Here is an 18,454-nt window from a genome sequence, read left to right as displayed (position 1 = left end):
TTACAATGCACTGACCACAAAAAATTGAGGCGCCGCGGCTTGAACCCTGCACCTTGCACATGCGAAGCGAACGCTCTACCAACTGAGCTACGCCCCAGGCACGACCAAACTGCGCTATTCCCAATTCTTTGCGACTCTGATGCGCACGGACACGATGGTTGGTTGGTTTGTAGCGGTGAAGGGAGCAGAGTACAAAGGCGCGGACACGTTCATATACACAAAAGTTCCAAGTAGTTTCGATGCTCTGGGATTACAAATGCAAATTCCGTCTGTTTTTAACGTCTTAAATTGAAAGAGCCGTCACAAATTGCTCCGTTTTCACTCCTTGTCGACAATCATACAGCACCTGAGGTAACAAACACATCTCGAGCCCCATTGTGCACTCCATTATTCATGAAAACTCAGTGCCTCGCTCTTTACCACTGTGTACCAATCTTGTCGTCCAACTGCAAAACACTGGGCCACAACAAGTTTCCGCGTCTCCATTGCACTGCGCATACTACAAAACGCTCCCCATACTTGGCACTCACCCACGCAGCCGACTTTTCCGACTTTCCACGACGCTCACGCTAGTGTCAGCATTATTTATAGTTCGACGTCGCGACAAAGCGAATGAGCACATTTCGCCTACGGCTTAGGCCGCCCTCCTAGAGTGGCTGCTCGGTGTCTGCAGGCAGCGAGGGTCTGCTAGCTTCCTGTGTTCGCACCTATGTCATCTGTGCTTGCTTGTCAGAGACAGACTATCGCAAAACATACAACTCACTCCATGAATTGATTGCTACGGCATCTGTTATCAGCAGTCACAACTAGCAACACCAGTAGCAGCCGACTGCACGCAAAGAATAGGAATGTGCAGTGGGATTTACGTGAACTCGGCGCAAGGCAGATCTTTCCGACATAGGCTTGAGAATCTTACGGGAACACTTGTACTGTTTCTAAATAAAGTGGTGGCGTGGGAGGAGGGTGCTTCCCGCGCACTAATAACAGCACGCTTGCCAATTGTGGATGCTAATCATTCGCTTGTATCTTCCTAGACACATCTGCAGGCTGAGAATTATTCCACTTGCATGGCAAGGTGCGCATGTAGGTGTGTTAAAAGTTTTGGAGGCACTGGGTATTGATCCCAGTACCTCGCATACTAAGCGAGCGCTCTACCATCTGAGCTACGCCCGCCCCCCACGAAGGCTAATGGTGCTACATACAGCCATATAGACGACACAGACCCTTGCACTCCCATTATTCAGCAGACAAACACTACTCTCTATGTATCCGTTAGGGTGTACTTCAGGTTTCGTGCATTCTGTATCGAATCGTAGTTGGCCACAATGAAAGTGGCACGTATAACGTTGAAAATAGAGTTCGGACACCGCTCTGAGTAAGACGAACGTGTTGTCCACCCTCTAGACTTCAATGAGGTTAAGCCGTGATACCTAAGACAGATCTGCACTCGATGACACCTCGATAACAGCCGGTCCCCACACTTACATCTTGCTCTCCTTACGTCAGTATACATCATATCAGTCTGTGACGCTGGCTTTGCAACATCTTGCGTGCCTTTAGGTTCGCCGCGACCAACACTTACAATGCACTGACCACAAAAAATTGAGGCGCCGCGGCTTGAACCCTGCACCTTGCACATGCGAAGCGAACGCTCTACCAACTGAGCTACGCCCCAGGCACGACCAAACTGCGCTATTCCCAATTCTTTGCGACTCTGATGCGCACGGACACGATGGTTGGTTGGTTTGTAGCGGTGAAGGGAGCAGAGTACAAAGGCGCGGACACGTTCATATACACAAAAGTTCCAAGTAGTTTCGATGCTCTGGTATTACAAATGCAAATTCTGTCTGTTTTTAACGTCTTAAATTGAAAGAGCCGTCACAAATTGCTCCGTTTTCACTCCTTGTCGACAATCATACAGCACCTGAGGTAACAAACACATCTCGAGCCCCATTGTGCACTCCATTATTCATGCCAACTAGTGCCTCGCTCTTTACTACTGTGTACCAATCTTGTCGTCCAACTTCAAAACACTGGGCCACAACAAGTTTCGGCGTCTCCATTGCACTGCGCATACTACAAAACGCTCCCCAAACTTGGCACTCACCCACGCAGCCGACTTTTCCGACTTTCCACGACGCTCACGCTAGTGTCAGCATTATTTATAGTTCGACGTCGCGACAAAGCGAATGAGCACATTTCGCCTACGGCTTAGGCCGCCCTCCTAGAGTGGCTGCTCGGTGTCTGCAGGCAGCGAGGGTCTGCTAGCTTCCTGTGTTCGCACCTATGTCACCTGTGCTTGCTTGTCAGAGACAGACTATCGCAAAACATACAACTCACTCCATGAATTGATTGCTACGGCATCTGTTATCAGCAGTCACAACTAGCAACACCAGTAGCAGCCGACTGCACGCAAAGAATAGGAATGTGCAGTGGGATTTACGTGAACTCGGCGCAAGGCAGATCTTTCCGACATAGGCTTGAGAATCTTACGGGAACACTTGTACTGTTTCTAAATAAAGTGGTGGCGTGGGAGGAGGGTGCTTCCCGCGCACTAATAACAGCACGCTTGCCAATTGTGGATGCTAATCATTCGCTTGTATCTTCCTAGACACATCTGCAGGCTGAGAATTATTCCACTTGCATGGCAAGGTGCGCATGTAGGTGTGTTAAAAGTTTTGGAGGCACTGGGTATTGATCCCAGTACCTCGCATACTAAGCGAGCGCTCTACCATCTGAGCTACGCCCGCCCCCCACGAAGGCTAATGGTGCTACATACAGCCATATAGACGACACAGACCCTTGCACTCCCATTATTCAGCAGACAAACACTACTCTCTATGTATCCGTTAGGGTGTACTTCAGGTTTCGTGCATTCTGTATCGAATCGTAGTTGGCCACAATGAAAGTGGCACGTATAACGTTGAAAATAGAGTTCGGACACCGCTCTGAGTAAGACGAACGTGTTGTCCACCCTCTAGACTTCAATGAGGTTAAGCCGTGATACCTAAGACAGATCTGCACTCGATGACACCTCGATAACAGCCGGTCCCCACACTTACATCTTGCTCTCCTTACGTCAGTATACATCATATCAGTCTGTGACGCTGGCTTTGCAACATCTTGCGTGCCTTTAGGTTCGCCGCGACCAACACTTACAATGCACTGACCACAAAAAATTGAGGCGCCGCGGCTTGAACCCTGCACCTTTCACATGCGAAGCGAACGCTCTACCAACTGAGCTACGCCCCAGGCACGACCAAACTGCGCTATTCCCAATTCTTTGCGACTCTGATGCGCACGGACACGATGGTTGGTTGGTTTGTAGCGGTGAAGGGAGCAGAGTACAAAGGCGCGGACACGTTCATATACACAAAAGTTCCAAGTAGTTTCGATGCTCTGGTATTACAAATGCAAATTCCGTCTGTTTTTAACGTCTTAAATTGAAAGAGCCGTCACAAATTGCTCCGTTTTCACTCCTTGTCGACAATCATACAGCACCTGAGGTAACAAACACATCTCGAGCCCCATTGTGCACTCCATTATTCATGCCAACTCAGTGCCTCGCTCTTTACTACTGTGTACCAATCTTGTCGTCCAACTGCAAAACACTGGGCCACAACAAGTTTCGGCGTCTCCATTGCACTGCGCATACTACATAACGCTCCCCAAACTTGGCACTCACCCACGCAGCCGACTTTTCCGACTTTCCACGACGCCCACGCTAGTGACAGCATTATTTATAGATCGACGTCGCGCCAAAGCGAATGAGCACATTTCGCCTACGGCTTGGGCTGCCCTCCTAGTGTGGCTGCTCGGTGTCTGCAGGCAGCGAGGGTCTGCAAGCTTCCTGTGTTCGCACCTATGTCACCTGTGCTTGCTTGTCAGAGACAGACTATCGCAAAACATACAACTCACTCCATGAATTGATTGCTGCGGCATCTGTTATCAGCAGTCACAACTAGCAACACCAGTAGCAGCCGACTGCACGCAAAGAATAGGAATGTGCAGTGGGATTTACGTGAACTCGGCGCAAGGCAGATCTTTCCGACATAGGCTTGAGAATCTTACGGGAACACTTGTACTGTTTTTAAATAAAGTGGTGGCGTGGGAGGAGGGTGCTTCCCGCGCACTAATAACAGCACGCTTGCCAATTGTGGATGCTAATCATTCGATTGTATCTTCCTAGACACATCTGCAGGCTGAGAATTATTCCACTTGCATGGAAAGGTGCGCATGTAGGTGTGTTAAAAATTCTGGAGGCACTGGGTATTCATCCCAGTACCTCTCGCATACTAAGCGAGCGCTCTACCATCTGAGCTACGCCCGCCCCCCACGAAGACTAATGGTGCTACATACAGCCATATAGACGACACAGACCCTTGCACTCCCATTATTCAGCAGACAAACACTACTCTCTATGTATCCATTAGGGTGTACTTCAGGTTTCGTGCATTCTGTATCGAATCGTAGTTGGCCACAATGAAAGTGGCACGTATAACGTTGAAAATAAAGTTCGGACACCGCTCTGAGTAAGGCGAACGTGTTGTCCACCCTCTGTACTTCAATGAGGTTAAGCCGTGATACCTAAGACAGATCTGCACTCGATGACACCTCGATAACAGCCGGTCCCCACACTTACATCTTGCTCTCCTTACGTCAGTATACATCATATCAGTCTGTGACGCTGGCTTTGCAACATCTTGCGTGCCTTTAGGTTCGCCGCGACCAACACTTACAATGCACTGACCACAAAAAAATGAGGCGCCGCGGCTTGAACCCTGCACCATTCACATGCGAAGCGAACGCTCTACCAACTGAGCTACGCCCCAGGCACGACCAAACTGCGCTATTCCCCATTCTTTGCGACTCTGATGCGCACGGACACGATGGTTGGTTGGTTTGTAGCGGTGAAGGGAGCAGAGTACAAAGGCGCGGACACGTTCATATACACAAAAGTTCCAAGTAGTTTCGATGCTCTGGTATTACAAATGCAAATTCTGTCTGTTTTTAACGTCTTAAATTGAAAGAGCCGTCACAAATTGCTCCGTTTTCACTCCTTGTCGACAATCATACAGCACCTGAGGTAACAAACACATCTCGAGCCCCATTGTGCACTCCATTATTCATGCCAACTAGTGCCTCGCTCTTTACTACTGTGTACCAATCTTGTCGTCCAACTTCAAAACACTGGGCCACAACAAGTTTCCGCGTCTCCATTGCACTGCGCATACTACAAAACGCTCCCCAAACTTGGCACTCACCCACGCAGCCGACTTTTCCGACTTTCCACGACGCTCACGCTAGTGTCAGCATTATTTATAGTTCGACGTCGCGACAAAGCGAATGAGCACATTTCGCCTACGGCTTAGGCCGCCCTCCTAGAGTGGCTGCTCGGTGTCTGCAGGCAGCGAGGGTCTGCTAGCTTCCTGTGTTCGCACCTATGTCACCTGTGCTTGCTTGTCAGAGACAGACTATCGCAAAACATACAACTCACTCCATGAATTGATTGCTACGGCATCTGTTATCAGCAGTCACAACTAGCAACACCAGTAGCAGCCGACTGCACGCAAAGAATAGGAATGTGCAGTGGGATTTACGTGAACTCGGCGCAAGGCAGATCTTTCCGACATAGGCTTGAGAATCTTACGGGAACACTTGTACTGTTTCTAAATAAAGTGGTGGCGTGGGAGGAGGGTGCTTCCCGCGCACTAATAACAGCACGCTTGCCAATTGTGGATGCTAATCATTCGCTTGTATCTTCCTAGACACATCTGCAGGCTGAGAATTATTCCACTTGCATGGCAAGGTGCGCATGTAGGTGTGTTAAAAGTTTTGGAGGCACTGGGTATTGATCCCAGTACCTCGCATACTAAGCGAGCGCTCTACCATCTGAGCTACGCCCGCCCCCCACGAAGGCTAATGGTGCTACATACAGCCATATAGACGACACAGACCCTTGCACTCCCATTATTCAGCAGACAAACACTACTCTCTATGTATCCGTTAGGGTGTACTTCAGGTTTCGTGCATTCTGTATCGAATCGTAGTTGGCCACAATGAAAGTGGCACGTATAACGTTGAAAATAGAGTTCGGACACCGCTCTGAGTAAGACGAACGTGTTGTCCACCCTCTAGACTTCAATGAGGTTAAGCCGTGATACCTAAGACAGATCTGCACTCGATGACACCTCGATAACAGCCGGTCCCCACACTTACATCTTGCTCTCCTTACGTCAGTATACATCATATCAGTCTGTGACGCTGGCTTTGCAACATCTTGCGTGCCTTTAGGTTCGCCGCGACCAACACTTACAATGCACTGACCACAAAAAATTGAGGCGCCGCGGCTTGAACCCTGCACCTTTCACATGCGAAGCGAACGCTCTACCAACTGAGCTACGCCCCAGGCACGACCAAACTGCGCTATTCCCAATTCTTTGCGACTCTGATGCGCACGGACACGATGGTTGGTTGGTTTGTAGCGGTGAAGGGAGCAGAGTACAAAGGCGCGGACACGTTCATATACACAAAAGTTCCAAGTAGTTTCGATGCTCTGGTATAACAAATGCAAATTCCGTCTGTTTTTAACGTCTTAAATTGAAAGAGCCGTCACAAATTGCTCCGTTTTCACTCCTTGTCGACAATCATACAGCACCTGAGGTAACAAACACATCTCGAGCCCCATTGTGCACTCCATTATTCATGCCAACTCAGTGCCTCGCTCTTTACTACTGTGTACCAATCTTGTCGTCCAACTGCAAAACACTGGGCCACAACAAGTTTCCGCGTCTCCATTGCACTGCGCATACTACATAACGCTCCCCAAACTTGGCACTCACCCACGCAGCCGACATTTCCGACCTTCCACGACGCCCACGCTAGTGACAGCATTATTTATAGATCGACGTCGCGCCAAAGCGAATGAGCACATTTCGCCTACGGCTTGGGCCGCCCTCCTAGTGTGGCTGCTCGGTGTCTGCAGGCAGCGAGGGTCTGCAAGCTTCCTGTGTTCGCACCTATGTCACCTGTGCTTGCTTGTCAGAGACAGACTATCGCAAAACATACAACTCACTCCATGAATTGATTGCTACGGCATCTGTTATCAGCAGTCACAACTAGCAACACCAGTAGCAGCCGACTGCACGCAAAGAATAGGAATGTGCAGTGGGATTTACGTGAACTCGGCGCAAGGCAGATCTTTCCGACATAGGCTTGAGAATCTTACGGGAACACTTGTACTGTTTTTAAATAAAGTGGTGGCGTGGGAGAAGGGTGCTTCCCGCGCACTAATAACAGCACGCTTGCCAATTGTGGATGCTAATCATTCGATTGTATCTTCCTAGACACATCTGCAGGCTGAGAATTATTCCACTTGCATGGAAAGGTGCGCATGTAGGTGTGTTAAAAATTCTGGAGGCACTGGGTATTGATCCCAGTACCTCTCGCATACTAAGCGAGCGCTCTACCATCTGAGCTACGCCCGCCCCCCACGAAGACTAATGGTGCTACATACAGCCATATAGACGACACAGACCCTTGCACTCCCATTATTCAGCAGACAAACACTACTCTCTATGTATCCGTTAGGGTGTACTTCAGGTTTCGTGCATTCTGTATCGAATCGTAGTTGGCCACAATGAAAGTGGCACGTATAACGTTGAAAATAGAGTTCGGACACCGCTCTGAGTAAGACGAACGTGTTGTCCACCCTCTAGACTTCAATGAGGTTAAGCCGTGATACCTAAGACAGATCTGCACTCGATGACACCTCGATAACAGCCGGTCCCCACACTTACATCTTGCTCTCCTTACGTCAGTATACATCATATCAGTCTGTGACGCTGGCTTTGCAACATCTTGCGTGCCTTTAGGTTCGCCGCGACCAACACTTACAATGCACTGACCACAAAAAATTGAGGCGCCGCAGCTTGAACCCTGCACCTTTCACATGCGAAGCGAACGCTCTACCAACTGAGCTACGCCCCAGGCACGACCAAACTGCGCTATTCCCAATTCTTTGCGACTCTGATGCGCACGGACACGATGGTTGGTTGGTTTGTAGCGGTGAAGGGAGCAGAGTACAAAGGCGCGGACACGTTCATATACACAAAAGTTCCAAGTAGTTTCGATGCTCTGGGATTACAAATGCAAATTCCGTCTGTTTTTAACGTCTTAAATTGAAAGAGCCGTCACAAATTGCTCCGTTTTCACTCCTTGTCGACAATCATACAGCACCTGAGGTAACAAACACATCTCGAGCCCCATTGTGCACTCCATTATTCATGAAAACTCAGTGCCTCGCTCTTTACCACTGTGTACCAATCTTGTCGTCCAACTGCAAAACACTGGGCCACAACAAGTTTCCGCGTCTCCATTGCAGTGCGCATACTACAAAACGCTCCCCAAACTTGGCACTCACCCACGCAGCCGACTTTTCCGACTTTCCACGACGCTCACGCTAGTGTCAGCATTATTTATAGTTCGACGTCGCGACAAAGCGAATGAGCACATTTCGCCTACGGCTTAGGCCGCCCTCCTAGAGTGGCTGCTCGGTGTCTGCAGGCAGCGAGTGTCTGCTAGCTTCCTGTGTTCGCACCTATGTCACCTGTGCTTGCTTGTCAGAGACAGACTATCGCAAAACATACAACTCACTCCATGAATTGATTGCTACGGCATCTGTTATCAGCAGTCACAACTAGCAACACCAGTAGCAGCCGACTGCACGCAAAGAATAGGAATGTGCAGTGGGATTTACGTGAACTCGGCGCAAGGCAGATCTTTCCGACATAGGCTTGAGAATCTTACGGGAACACTTGTACTGTTTTTAAATAAAGTGGTGGCGTGGGAGAAGGGTGCTTCCCGCGCACTAATAACAGCACGCTTGCCAATTGTGGATGCTAATCATTCGATTGTATCTTCCTAGACACATCTGCAGGCTGAGAATTATTCCACTTGCATGGAAAGGTGCGCATGTAGGTGTGTTAAAAATTCTGGAGGCACTGGGTATTGATCCCAGTACCTCTCGCATACTAAGCGAGCGCTCTACCATCTGAGCTACGCCCGCCCCCCACGAAGACTAATGGTGCTACATACAGCCATATAGACGACACAGACCCTTGCACTCCCATTATTCAGCAGACAAACACTACTCTCTATGTATCCGTTAGGGTGTACTTCAGGTTTCGTGCATTCTGTATCGAATCGTAGTTGGCCACAATGAAAGTGGCACGTATAACGTTGAAAATAGAGTTCGGAGACCGCTCTGAGTAAGACGAACGTGTTGTCCACCCTCTAGACTTCAATGAGGTTAAGCCGTGATACCTAAGACAGATCTGCACTCGATGACACCTCGATAACAGCCGGTCCCCACACTTACATCTTGCTCTCCTTACGTCAGTATACATCATATCAGTCTGTGACGCTGGCTTTGCAACATCTTGCGTGCCTTTAGGTTCGCCGCGACCAACACTTACAATGCACTGACCACAAAAAATTGAGGCGCCGCGGCTTGAACCCTGCACCTTTCACATGCGAAGCGAACGCTCTACCAACTGAGCTACGCCCCAGGCACGACCAAACTGCGCTATTCCCAATTCTTTGCGACTCTGATGCGCACGGACACGATGGTTGGTTGGTTTGTAGCGGTGAAGGGAGCAGAGTACAAAGGCGCGGACACGTTCATATACACAAAAGTTCCAAGTAGTTTCGATGCTCTGGTATTACAAATGCAAATTCCGTCTGTTTTTAACGTCTTAAATTGAAAGAGCCGTCACAAATTGCTCCGTTTTCACTCCTTGTCGACAATCATACAGCACCTGAGGTAACAAACACATCTCGAGCCCCATTGTGCACTCCATTATTCATGAAAACTCAGTGCCTCGCTCTTTACCACTGTGTACCAATCTTGTCGTCCAACTGCAAAACACTGGGCCACAACAAGTTTCCGCGTCTCCATTGCAGTGCGCATACTACAAAACGCTCCCCAAACTTGGCACTCACCCACGCAGCCGACTTTTCCGACTTTCCACGACGCCCACGCTAGTGACAGCATTATTTATAGATCGACGTCGCGCCAAAGCGAATGAGCACATTTCGCCTACGGCTTGGGCCGCCCTCCTAGTGTGGCTGCTCGGTGTCTGCAGGCAGCGAGGGTCTGCAAGCTTCCTGTGTTCGCACCTATGTCACCTGTGCTTGCTTGTCAGAGACAGACTATCGCAAAACATACAACTCACTCCATGAATTGATTGCTACGGCATCTGTTATCAGCAGTCACAACTAGCAACACCAGTAGCAGCCGACTGCACGCAAAGAATAGGAATGTGCAGTGGGATTTACGTGAACTCGGCGCAAGGCAGATCTTTCCGACATAGGCTTGAGAATCTTACGGGAACACTTGTACTGTTTTTAAATAAAGTGGTGGCGTGGGAGAAGGGTGCTTCCCGCGCACTAATAACAGCACGCTTGCCAATTGTGGATGCTAATCATTCGATTGTATCTTCCTAGACACATCTGCAGGCTGAGAATTATTCCACTTGCATGGAAAGGTGCGCATGTAGGTGTGTTATAAATTCTGGAGGCACTGGGTATTGATCCCAGTACCTCTCGCATACTAAGCGAGCGCTCTACCATCTGAGCTACGCCCGCCCCCCACGAAGACTAATGGTGCTACATACAGCCATATAGACGACACAGACCCTTGCACTCCCATTATTCAGCAGACAAACACTACTCTCTATGTATCCATTAGGGTGTACTTCAGGTTTCGTGCATTCTGTATCGAATCGTAGTTGGCCACAATGAAAGTGGCACGTATAACGTTGAAAATAAAGTTCGGACACCGCTCTGAGTAAGGCGAACGTGTTGTCCACCCTCTGGACTTCAATGAGGTTAAGCCGTGATACCTAAGACAGATCTGCACTCGATGACACCTCGATAACAGCCGGTCCCCACACTTACATCTTGCTCTCCTTACGTCAGTATACATCATATCAGTCTGTGACGCTGGCTTTGCAACATCTTGCGTGCCTTTAGGTTCGCCGCGACCAACACTTACAATGCACTGACCACAAAAAAATGAGGCGCCGCGGCTTGAACCCTGCACCTTTCAAACGCGAAGCGAACGCTCTACCAACTGAGCTACGCCCCAGGCACGACCAAACTGCGCTATTCCCCATTCTTTGCGACTCTGATGCGCACGGACACGATGGTTGGTTGGTTTGTAGCGGTGAAGGGAGCAGAGTACAAAGGCGCGGACACGTTCATATACACAAAAGTTCCAAGTAGTTTCGATGCTCTGGTATTACAAATGCAAATTCCGTCTGTTTTTAACGTCTTAAATTGAAAGAGCCGTCACAAATTGCTCCGTTTTCACTCCTTGTCGACAATCATACAGCACCTGAGGTAACAAACACATCTCGAGCCCCATTGTGCACTCCATTATTCATGCCAACTAGTGCCTCGCTCTTTACTACTGTGTACCAATCTTGTCGTCCAACTTCAAAACACTGGGCAACAACAAGTTTCCGCGTCTCCATTGCACTGCGCATACTACAAAACGCTCCCCAAACTTGGCACTCACCCACGCAGCCGACTTTTCCGACTTTCCACGACGCTCACGCTAGTGTCAGCATTATTTATAGTTCGACGTCGCGACAAAGCGAATGAGCACATTTCGCCTACGGCTTAGGCCGCCCTCCTAGAGTGGCTGCTCGGTGTCTGCAGGCAGCGAGGGTCTGCTAGCTTCCTGTGTTCGCACCTATGTCACCTGTGCTTGCTTGTCAGAGACAGACTATCGCAAAACATACAACTCACTCCATGAATTGATTGCTACGGCATCTGTTATCAGCAGTCACAACTAGCAACACCAGTAGCAGCCGACTGCACGCAAAGAATAGGAATGTGCAGTGTGATTTACGTGAACTCGGCGCAAGGCAGATCTTTCCGACATAGGCTTGAGAATCTTACGGGAACACTTGTACTGTTTCTAAATAAAGTGGTGGCGTGGGAGGAGGGTGCTTCCCGCGCACTAATAACAGCACGCTTGCCAATTGTGGATGCTAATCATTCGCTTGTATCTTCCTAGACACATCTGCAGGCTGAGAATTATTCCACTTGCATGGCAAGGTGCGCATGTAGGTGTGTTAAAAGTTTTGGAGGCACTGGGTATTGATCCCAGTACCTCGCATACTAAGCGAGCGCTCTACCATCTGAGCTACGCCCGCCCCCCACGAAGGCTAATGGTGCTACATACAGCCATATAGACGACACAGACCCTTGCACTCCCATTATTCAGCAGACAAACACTACTCTCTATGTATCCGTTAGGGTGTACTTCAGGTTTCGTGCATTCTGTATCGAATCGTAGTTGGCCACAATGAAAGTGGCACGTATAACGTTGAAAATAGAGTTCGGACACCGCTCTAAGACGAACGTGTTGTCCACCCTCTAGACTTCAATGAGGTTAAGCCGTGATACCTAAGACAGATCTGCACTCGATGACACCTCGATAACAGCCGGTCCCCACACTTACATCTTGCTCTCCTTACGTCAGTATACATCATATCAGTCTGTGACGCTGGCTTTGCAACATCTTGCGTGCCTTTAGGTTCGCCGCGACCAACACTTACAATGCACTGACCACAAAAAATGGAGGCGCCGCGGCTTGAACCCTGCACCTTTCACATGCGAAGCGAACGCTCTACCAACTGAGCTACGCCCCAGGCACGACGAAACTGCGCTATTCCCAATTCTTTGCGACTCTGATGCGCACGGACACGATGGTTGGTTGGTTTGTAGCGGTGAAGGGAGCAGAGTACAAAGGCGCGGACACGTTCATATACACAAAAGTTCCAATTAGTTTCGATGCTCTGGGATTACAAATGCAAATTCCGTCTGTTTTTAACGTCTTAAATTGAAAGAGCCGTCACAAATTGCTCCGTTTTCACTCCTTGTCGACAATCATACAGCACCTGAGGTAACAAACACATCTCGAGCCCCATTGTGCACTCCATTATTCATGAAAACTCAGTGCCTCGCTCTTTACCACTGTGTACCAATCTTGTCGTCCAACTGCAAAACACTGGGCCACAACAAGTTTCCGCGTCTCCATTGCAGTGCGCATACTACAAAACGCTCCCCAAACTTGGCACTCACCCACGCAGCCGACTTTTCCGACTTTCCACGACGCTCACGCTAGTGTCAGCATTATTTATAGTTCGACGTCGCGACAAAGCGAATGAGCACATTTCGCCTACGGCTTAGGCCGCCCTCCTAGAGTGGCTGCTCGGTGTCTGCAGGCAGCGAGGGTCTGCTAGCTTCCTGTGTTCGCACCTATGTCACCTGTGCTTGCTTGTCAGAGACAGACTATCGCAAAACATACAACTCACTCCATGAATTGATTGCTACGGCATCTGTTATCAGCAGTCACAACTAGCAACACCAGTAGCAGCCGACTGCACGCAAAGAATAGGAATGTGCAGTGGGATTTACGTGAACTCGGCGCAAGGCAGATCTTTCCGACATAGGCTTGAGAATCTTACGGGAACACTTGTACTGTTTCTAAATAAAGTGGTGGCGTGGGAGGAGGGTGCTTCCCGCGCACTAATAACAGCACGCTTGCCAATTGTGGATGCTAATCATTCGCTTGTATCTTCCTAGACACATCTGCAGGCTGAGAATTATTCCACTTGCATGGCAAGGTGCGCATGTAGGTGTGTTAAAAGTTTTGGAGGCACTGGGTATTGATCCCAGTACCTCGCATACTAAGCGAGCGCTCTACCATCTGAGCTACGCCCGCCCCCCACGAAGGCTAATGGTGCTACATACAGCCATATAGACGACACAGACCCTTGCACTCCCATTATTCAGCAGACAAACACTACTCTCTATGTATCCGTTGGGGTGTACTTCAGGTTTCGTGCATTCTGTATCGAATCGTAGTTGGCCACAATGAAAGTGGCACGTATAACGTTGAAAATAGAGTTCGGACACCGCTCTGAGTAAGACGAACGTGTTGTCCACCCTCTAGACTTCAATGAGGTTAAGCCGTGATACCTAAGACAGATCTGCACTCGATGACACCTCGATAACAGCCGGTCCCCACACTTACATCTTGCTCTCCTTACGTCAGTATACATCATATCAGTCTGTGACGCTGGCTTTGCAACATCTTGCGTGCCTTTAGGTTCGCCGCGACCAACACTTACAATGCACTGACCACAAAAAATTGAGGCGCCGCGGCTTGAACCCTGCACCTTTCACATGCGAAGCGAACGCTCTACCAACTGAGCTACGCCCCAGGCACGACCAAACTGCGCTATTCCCCATTCTTTGCGACTCTGATGCGCACGGACACGATGGTTGGTTGGTTTGTAGCGGTGAAGGGAGCAGAGTACAAAGGCGCGGACACGTTCATATACACAAAAGTTCCAAGTAGTTTCGATGCTCTGGGATTACAAATGCAAATTCCGTCTGTTTTTAACGTCTTAAATTGAAAGAGCCGTCACAAATTGCTCCGTTTTCACTCCTCGTCGACAATCATACAGCACCTGAGGTAACAAACACATCTCGAGCCCCATTGTGCACTCCATTATTCATGAAAACTCAGTGCCTCGCTCTTTACCACTGTGTTTATCTTGTCGTCCAACTGCAAAACACTGGGCCACAACAAGTTTCCGCGTCTCCATTGCACTGCGCATACTACAAAACGCTCCCCAAACTTGGCACTCACCCACGCAGCCGACTTTTCCGACTTTCCACGACGCTCACGCTAGTGACAGCATTATTTATAGTTCGACGTCGCGCCAAAGCGAATGAGCACATTTCGCCTACGGCTTAGGCCGCCCTCCTAGAGTGGCTGCTCGGTGTCTGCAGGCAGCGAGGGTCTGCTAGCTTCCTGTGTTCGCACCTATGTCATCTGTGCTTGCTTGTCAGAGACAGACTATCGCAAAACATACAACTCACTCCATGAATTGATTGCTACGGCATCTGTTATCAGCAGTCACAACTAGCAACACCAGTAGCAGCCGACTGCACGCAAAGAATAGGAATGTGCAGTGGGATTTACGTGAACTCGGCGCAAGGCAGATCTTTCCGACATAGGCTTGAGAATCTTACGGGAACACTTGTACTGTTTCTAAATAAAGTGGTGGCGTGGGAGGAGGGTGCTCCCCGCGCACTAATAACAGCACGCTTGCCAATTGTGGATGCTAATCATTCGCTTGTATCTTCCTAGACACATCTGCAGGCTGAGAATTATTCCACTTGCATGGCAAGGTGCGCATGTAGGTGTGTTAAAAATTCTGGAGGCACTGGGTATTGATCCCAGTACCTCTCGCATACTAAGAGAGCGCTCTACCATTTGAGCTACGCCCGCCCCCCACGCTACATACAGCCATATAGACGACACAGACCCTTGCTCTCCCATTATTCAGCAGACAAACACTACTCTCTATGTATCCATTAGGGTGTACTTCAGGTTTCGTGCATTCTGTATCGAATCGTAGTTGGCCACAATGAAAGTGGCACGTATAACGTTGAAAATAGAGTTCGGACACCGCTCTGAGTAAGACGAACGTGTTGTCCACCCTCTAGACTTCAATGAGGTTAAGCCGTGATACCTAAGACAGATCTGCACTCGATGACACCTCGATAACAGCCGGTCCCCACACTTACATCTTGCTCTCCTTACGTCAGTATACATCATATCAGTCTGTGACGCTGGCTTTGCAACATCTTGCGTGCCTTTAGGTTCGCCGCGACCAACACTTACAATGCACTGACCACAAAAAATGGAGGCGCCGCGGCTTGAACCCTGCACCTTTCACATGCGAAGCGAACGCTCTACCAACTGAGCTACGCCCCAGGCACGACCAAACTGCGCTATTCCCCATTCTTTGCGACTCTGATGCGCACGGACACGATGGTTGGTTGGTTTGTAGCGGTGAAGGGAGCAGAGTACAAAGGCGCGGACACGTTCATATACACAAAAGTTCCAAGTAGTTTCGATGCTCTGGGATTACAAATGCAAATTCCGTCTGTTTTTAACGTCTTAAATTGAAAGAGCCGTCACAAATTGCTCCGTTTTCACTCCTCGTCGACAATCATACAGCACCTGAGGTAACAAACACATCTCGAGCCCCATTGTGCACTCCATTATTCATGAAAACTCAGTGCCTCGCTCTTTACCACTGTGTTTATCTTGTCGTCCAACTGCAAAACACTGGGCCACAACAAGTTTCCGCGTCTCCATTGCACTGCGCATACTACAAAACGCTCCCCAAACTTGGCACTCACCCACGCAGCCGACTTTTCCGACTTTCCACGACGCTCACGCTAGTGACAGCATTATTTATAGTTCGACGTCGCGCCAAAGCGAATGAGCACATTTCGCCTACGGCTTAGGCCGCCCTCCTAGAGTGGCTGCTCGGTGTCTGCAGGCAGCGAGGGTCTGCTAGCTTCCTGTGTTCGCACCTATGTCATCTGTGCTTGCTTGTCAGAGACAGACTATCGCAAAACATACAACTCACTCCATGAATTGATTGCTACGGCATCTGTTATCAGCAGTCACAACTAGCAACACCAGTAGCAGCCGACTGCACGCAAAGAATAGGAATGTGCAGTGGGATTTACGTGAACTCGGCGCAAGGCAGATCTTTCCGACATAGGCTTGAGAATCTTACGGGAACACTTGTACTGTTTCTAAATAAAGTGGTGGCGTGGGAGGAGGGTGCTTCCCGCGCACTAATAACAGCACGCTTGCCAATTGTGGATGCTAATCATTCGCTTGTATCTTCCTAGACACATCTGCAGGCTGAGAATTATTCCACTTGCATGGCAAGGTGCGCATGTAGGTGTGTTAAAAATTCTGGAGGCACTGGGTATTGATCCCAGTACCTCTCGCATACTAAGAGAGCGCTCTACCATTTGAGCTACGACCGCCCCCCACGCTACATACAGCCATATAGACGACACAGACCCTTGCACTCCCATTATTCAGCAGACAAACACTACTCTCTATGTATCCATTAGGGTGTACTTCAGGTTTCGTGCATTCTGTATCGAATCGTAGTTGGCCACAATGAAAGTGGCACGTATAACGTTGAAAATAGAGTTCGGACACCGCTCTGAGTAAGACGAACGTGTTGTCCACCCTCTAGACTTCAATGAGGTTAAGCCGTGATACCTAAGACAGATCTGCACTCGATGACACCTCGATAACAGCCGGTCCCCACACTTACATCTTGCTCTCCTTACGTCAGTATACATCATATCAGTCTGTGACGCTGGCTTTGCAACATCTTGCGTGCCTTTAGGTTCGCCGCGACCAACACTTACAATGCACTGACCACAAGAAATGGAGGCGCCGCGGCTTGAACCCTGCACCTTTCACATGCGAAGCGAACGCTCTACCAACTGAGCTACGCCCCAGGCACGACCAAACTGCGCTATTCCCCATTCTTTGCGACTCTGATGCGCACGGACACGATGGTTGGTTGGTTTGTAGCGGTGAAGGGAGCAGAGTACAAAGGCGCGGACACGTTCATATACACAAAAGTTCCAAGTAGTTTCGATGCTCTGGGATTACAAATGCAAATTCCGTCTGTTTTTAACGTCTTAAATTGAAAGAGCCGTCACAAATTGCTCCGTTTTCACTCCTCGTCGACAATCATACAGCACCTGAGGTAACAAACACATCTCGAGCCCCATTGTGCACTCCATTATTCATGAAAACTCAGTGCCTCGCTCTTTACCACTGTGTTTATCTTGTCGTCCAACTGCAAAACACTGGGCCACAACAAGTTTCCGCGTCTCCATTGCACTGCGCATACTACAAAACGCTCCCCAAACTTGGCACTCACCCACGCAGCCGACTTTTCCGACTTTCCACGACGCTCACGCTAGTGACAGCATTATTTATAGTTCGACGTCGCGCCAAAGCGAATGAGCACATTTCGCCTACGGCTTAGGCCGCCCTCCTAGAGTGGCTGCTCGGTGTCTGCAGGCAGCGAGGGTCTGCTAGCTTCCTGTGTTCGCACCTATGTCACCTGTGCTTGCTTGTCAGAGACAGACTATCGCAAAAAAAATGGAGGCGCCGCGGCTTGAACCCTGCACCTTTCACATGCGAAGCGAACGCTCTACCAACTGAGCTACGCCCCAGGCACGACCAAACTGCGCTACTCCCCATTCTTTGCGACTCTGATGCGCACGGACACGATGGTTGGTTGGTTTGTAGCGGTGAAGGGAGCAGAGTACAAAGGCGCGGACACGTTCATATACACAAAAGTTCCAAGTAGTTTCGATGCTCTGGGATTACAAATGCAAATTCCGTCTGTTTTTAACGTCTTAAATTGAAAGAGCCGTCACAAATTGCTCCGTTTTCACTCCTCGTCGACAATCATACAGCACCTGAGGTAACAAACACATCTCGAGCCCCATTGTGCACTCCATTATT

The 18,454-nt window shown here is 49.3% G+C and overlaps 4 non-coding genes across 4 annotated transcripts; all 4 read right to left on the bottom strand.

The window, feature by feature from the left end:
* Positions 1-3,179: 3,179 nt before the first annotated feature.
* On the bottom strand, positions 3,180-3,252 carry Trnaa-cgc (transfer RNA alanine (anticodon CGC)). Its single transcript has one exon. It is a non-coding gene; the product is annotated as a tRNA-Ala (tRNA).
* Positions 3,253-6,336: 3,084 nt separating this feature from the next.
* On the bottom strand, positions 6,337-6,409 carry Trnaa-cgc (transfer RNA alanine (anticodon CGC)). Its single transcript has one exon. It is a non-coding gene; the product is annotated as a tRNA-Ala (tRNA).
* A 3,087-nt stretch (positions 6,410-9,496) lies between these two features.
* Trnaa-cgc (transfer RNA alanine (anticodon CGC)) lies at positions 9,497-9,569 on the bottom strand. Its single transcript has one exon. It is a non-coding gene; the product is annotated as a tRNA-Ala (tRNA).
* Positions 9,570-14,227: 4,658 nt separating this feature from the next.
* On the bottom strand, positions 14,228-14,300 carry Trnaa-cgc (transfer RNA alanine (anticodon CGC)). Its single transcript has one exon. It is a non-coding gene; the product is annotated as a tRNA-Ala (tRNA).
* Positions 14,301-18,454: the final 4,154 nt, after the last annotated feature.

This window comes from Schistocerca gregaria, chromosome 10, assembly GCF_023897955.1.
Source record: "Schistocerca gregaria isolate iqSchGreg1 chromosome 10, iqSchGreg1.2, whole genome shotgun sequence".
NCBI lineage: Eukaryota > Metazoa > Arthropoda > Insecta > Orthoptera > Acrididae > Schistocerca > Schistocerca gregaria.
Note: the sequence above shows the minus strand (reverse complement) of the source record. Positions and strands in the feature narration are given on the sequence as shown.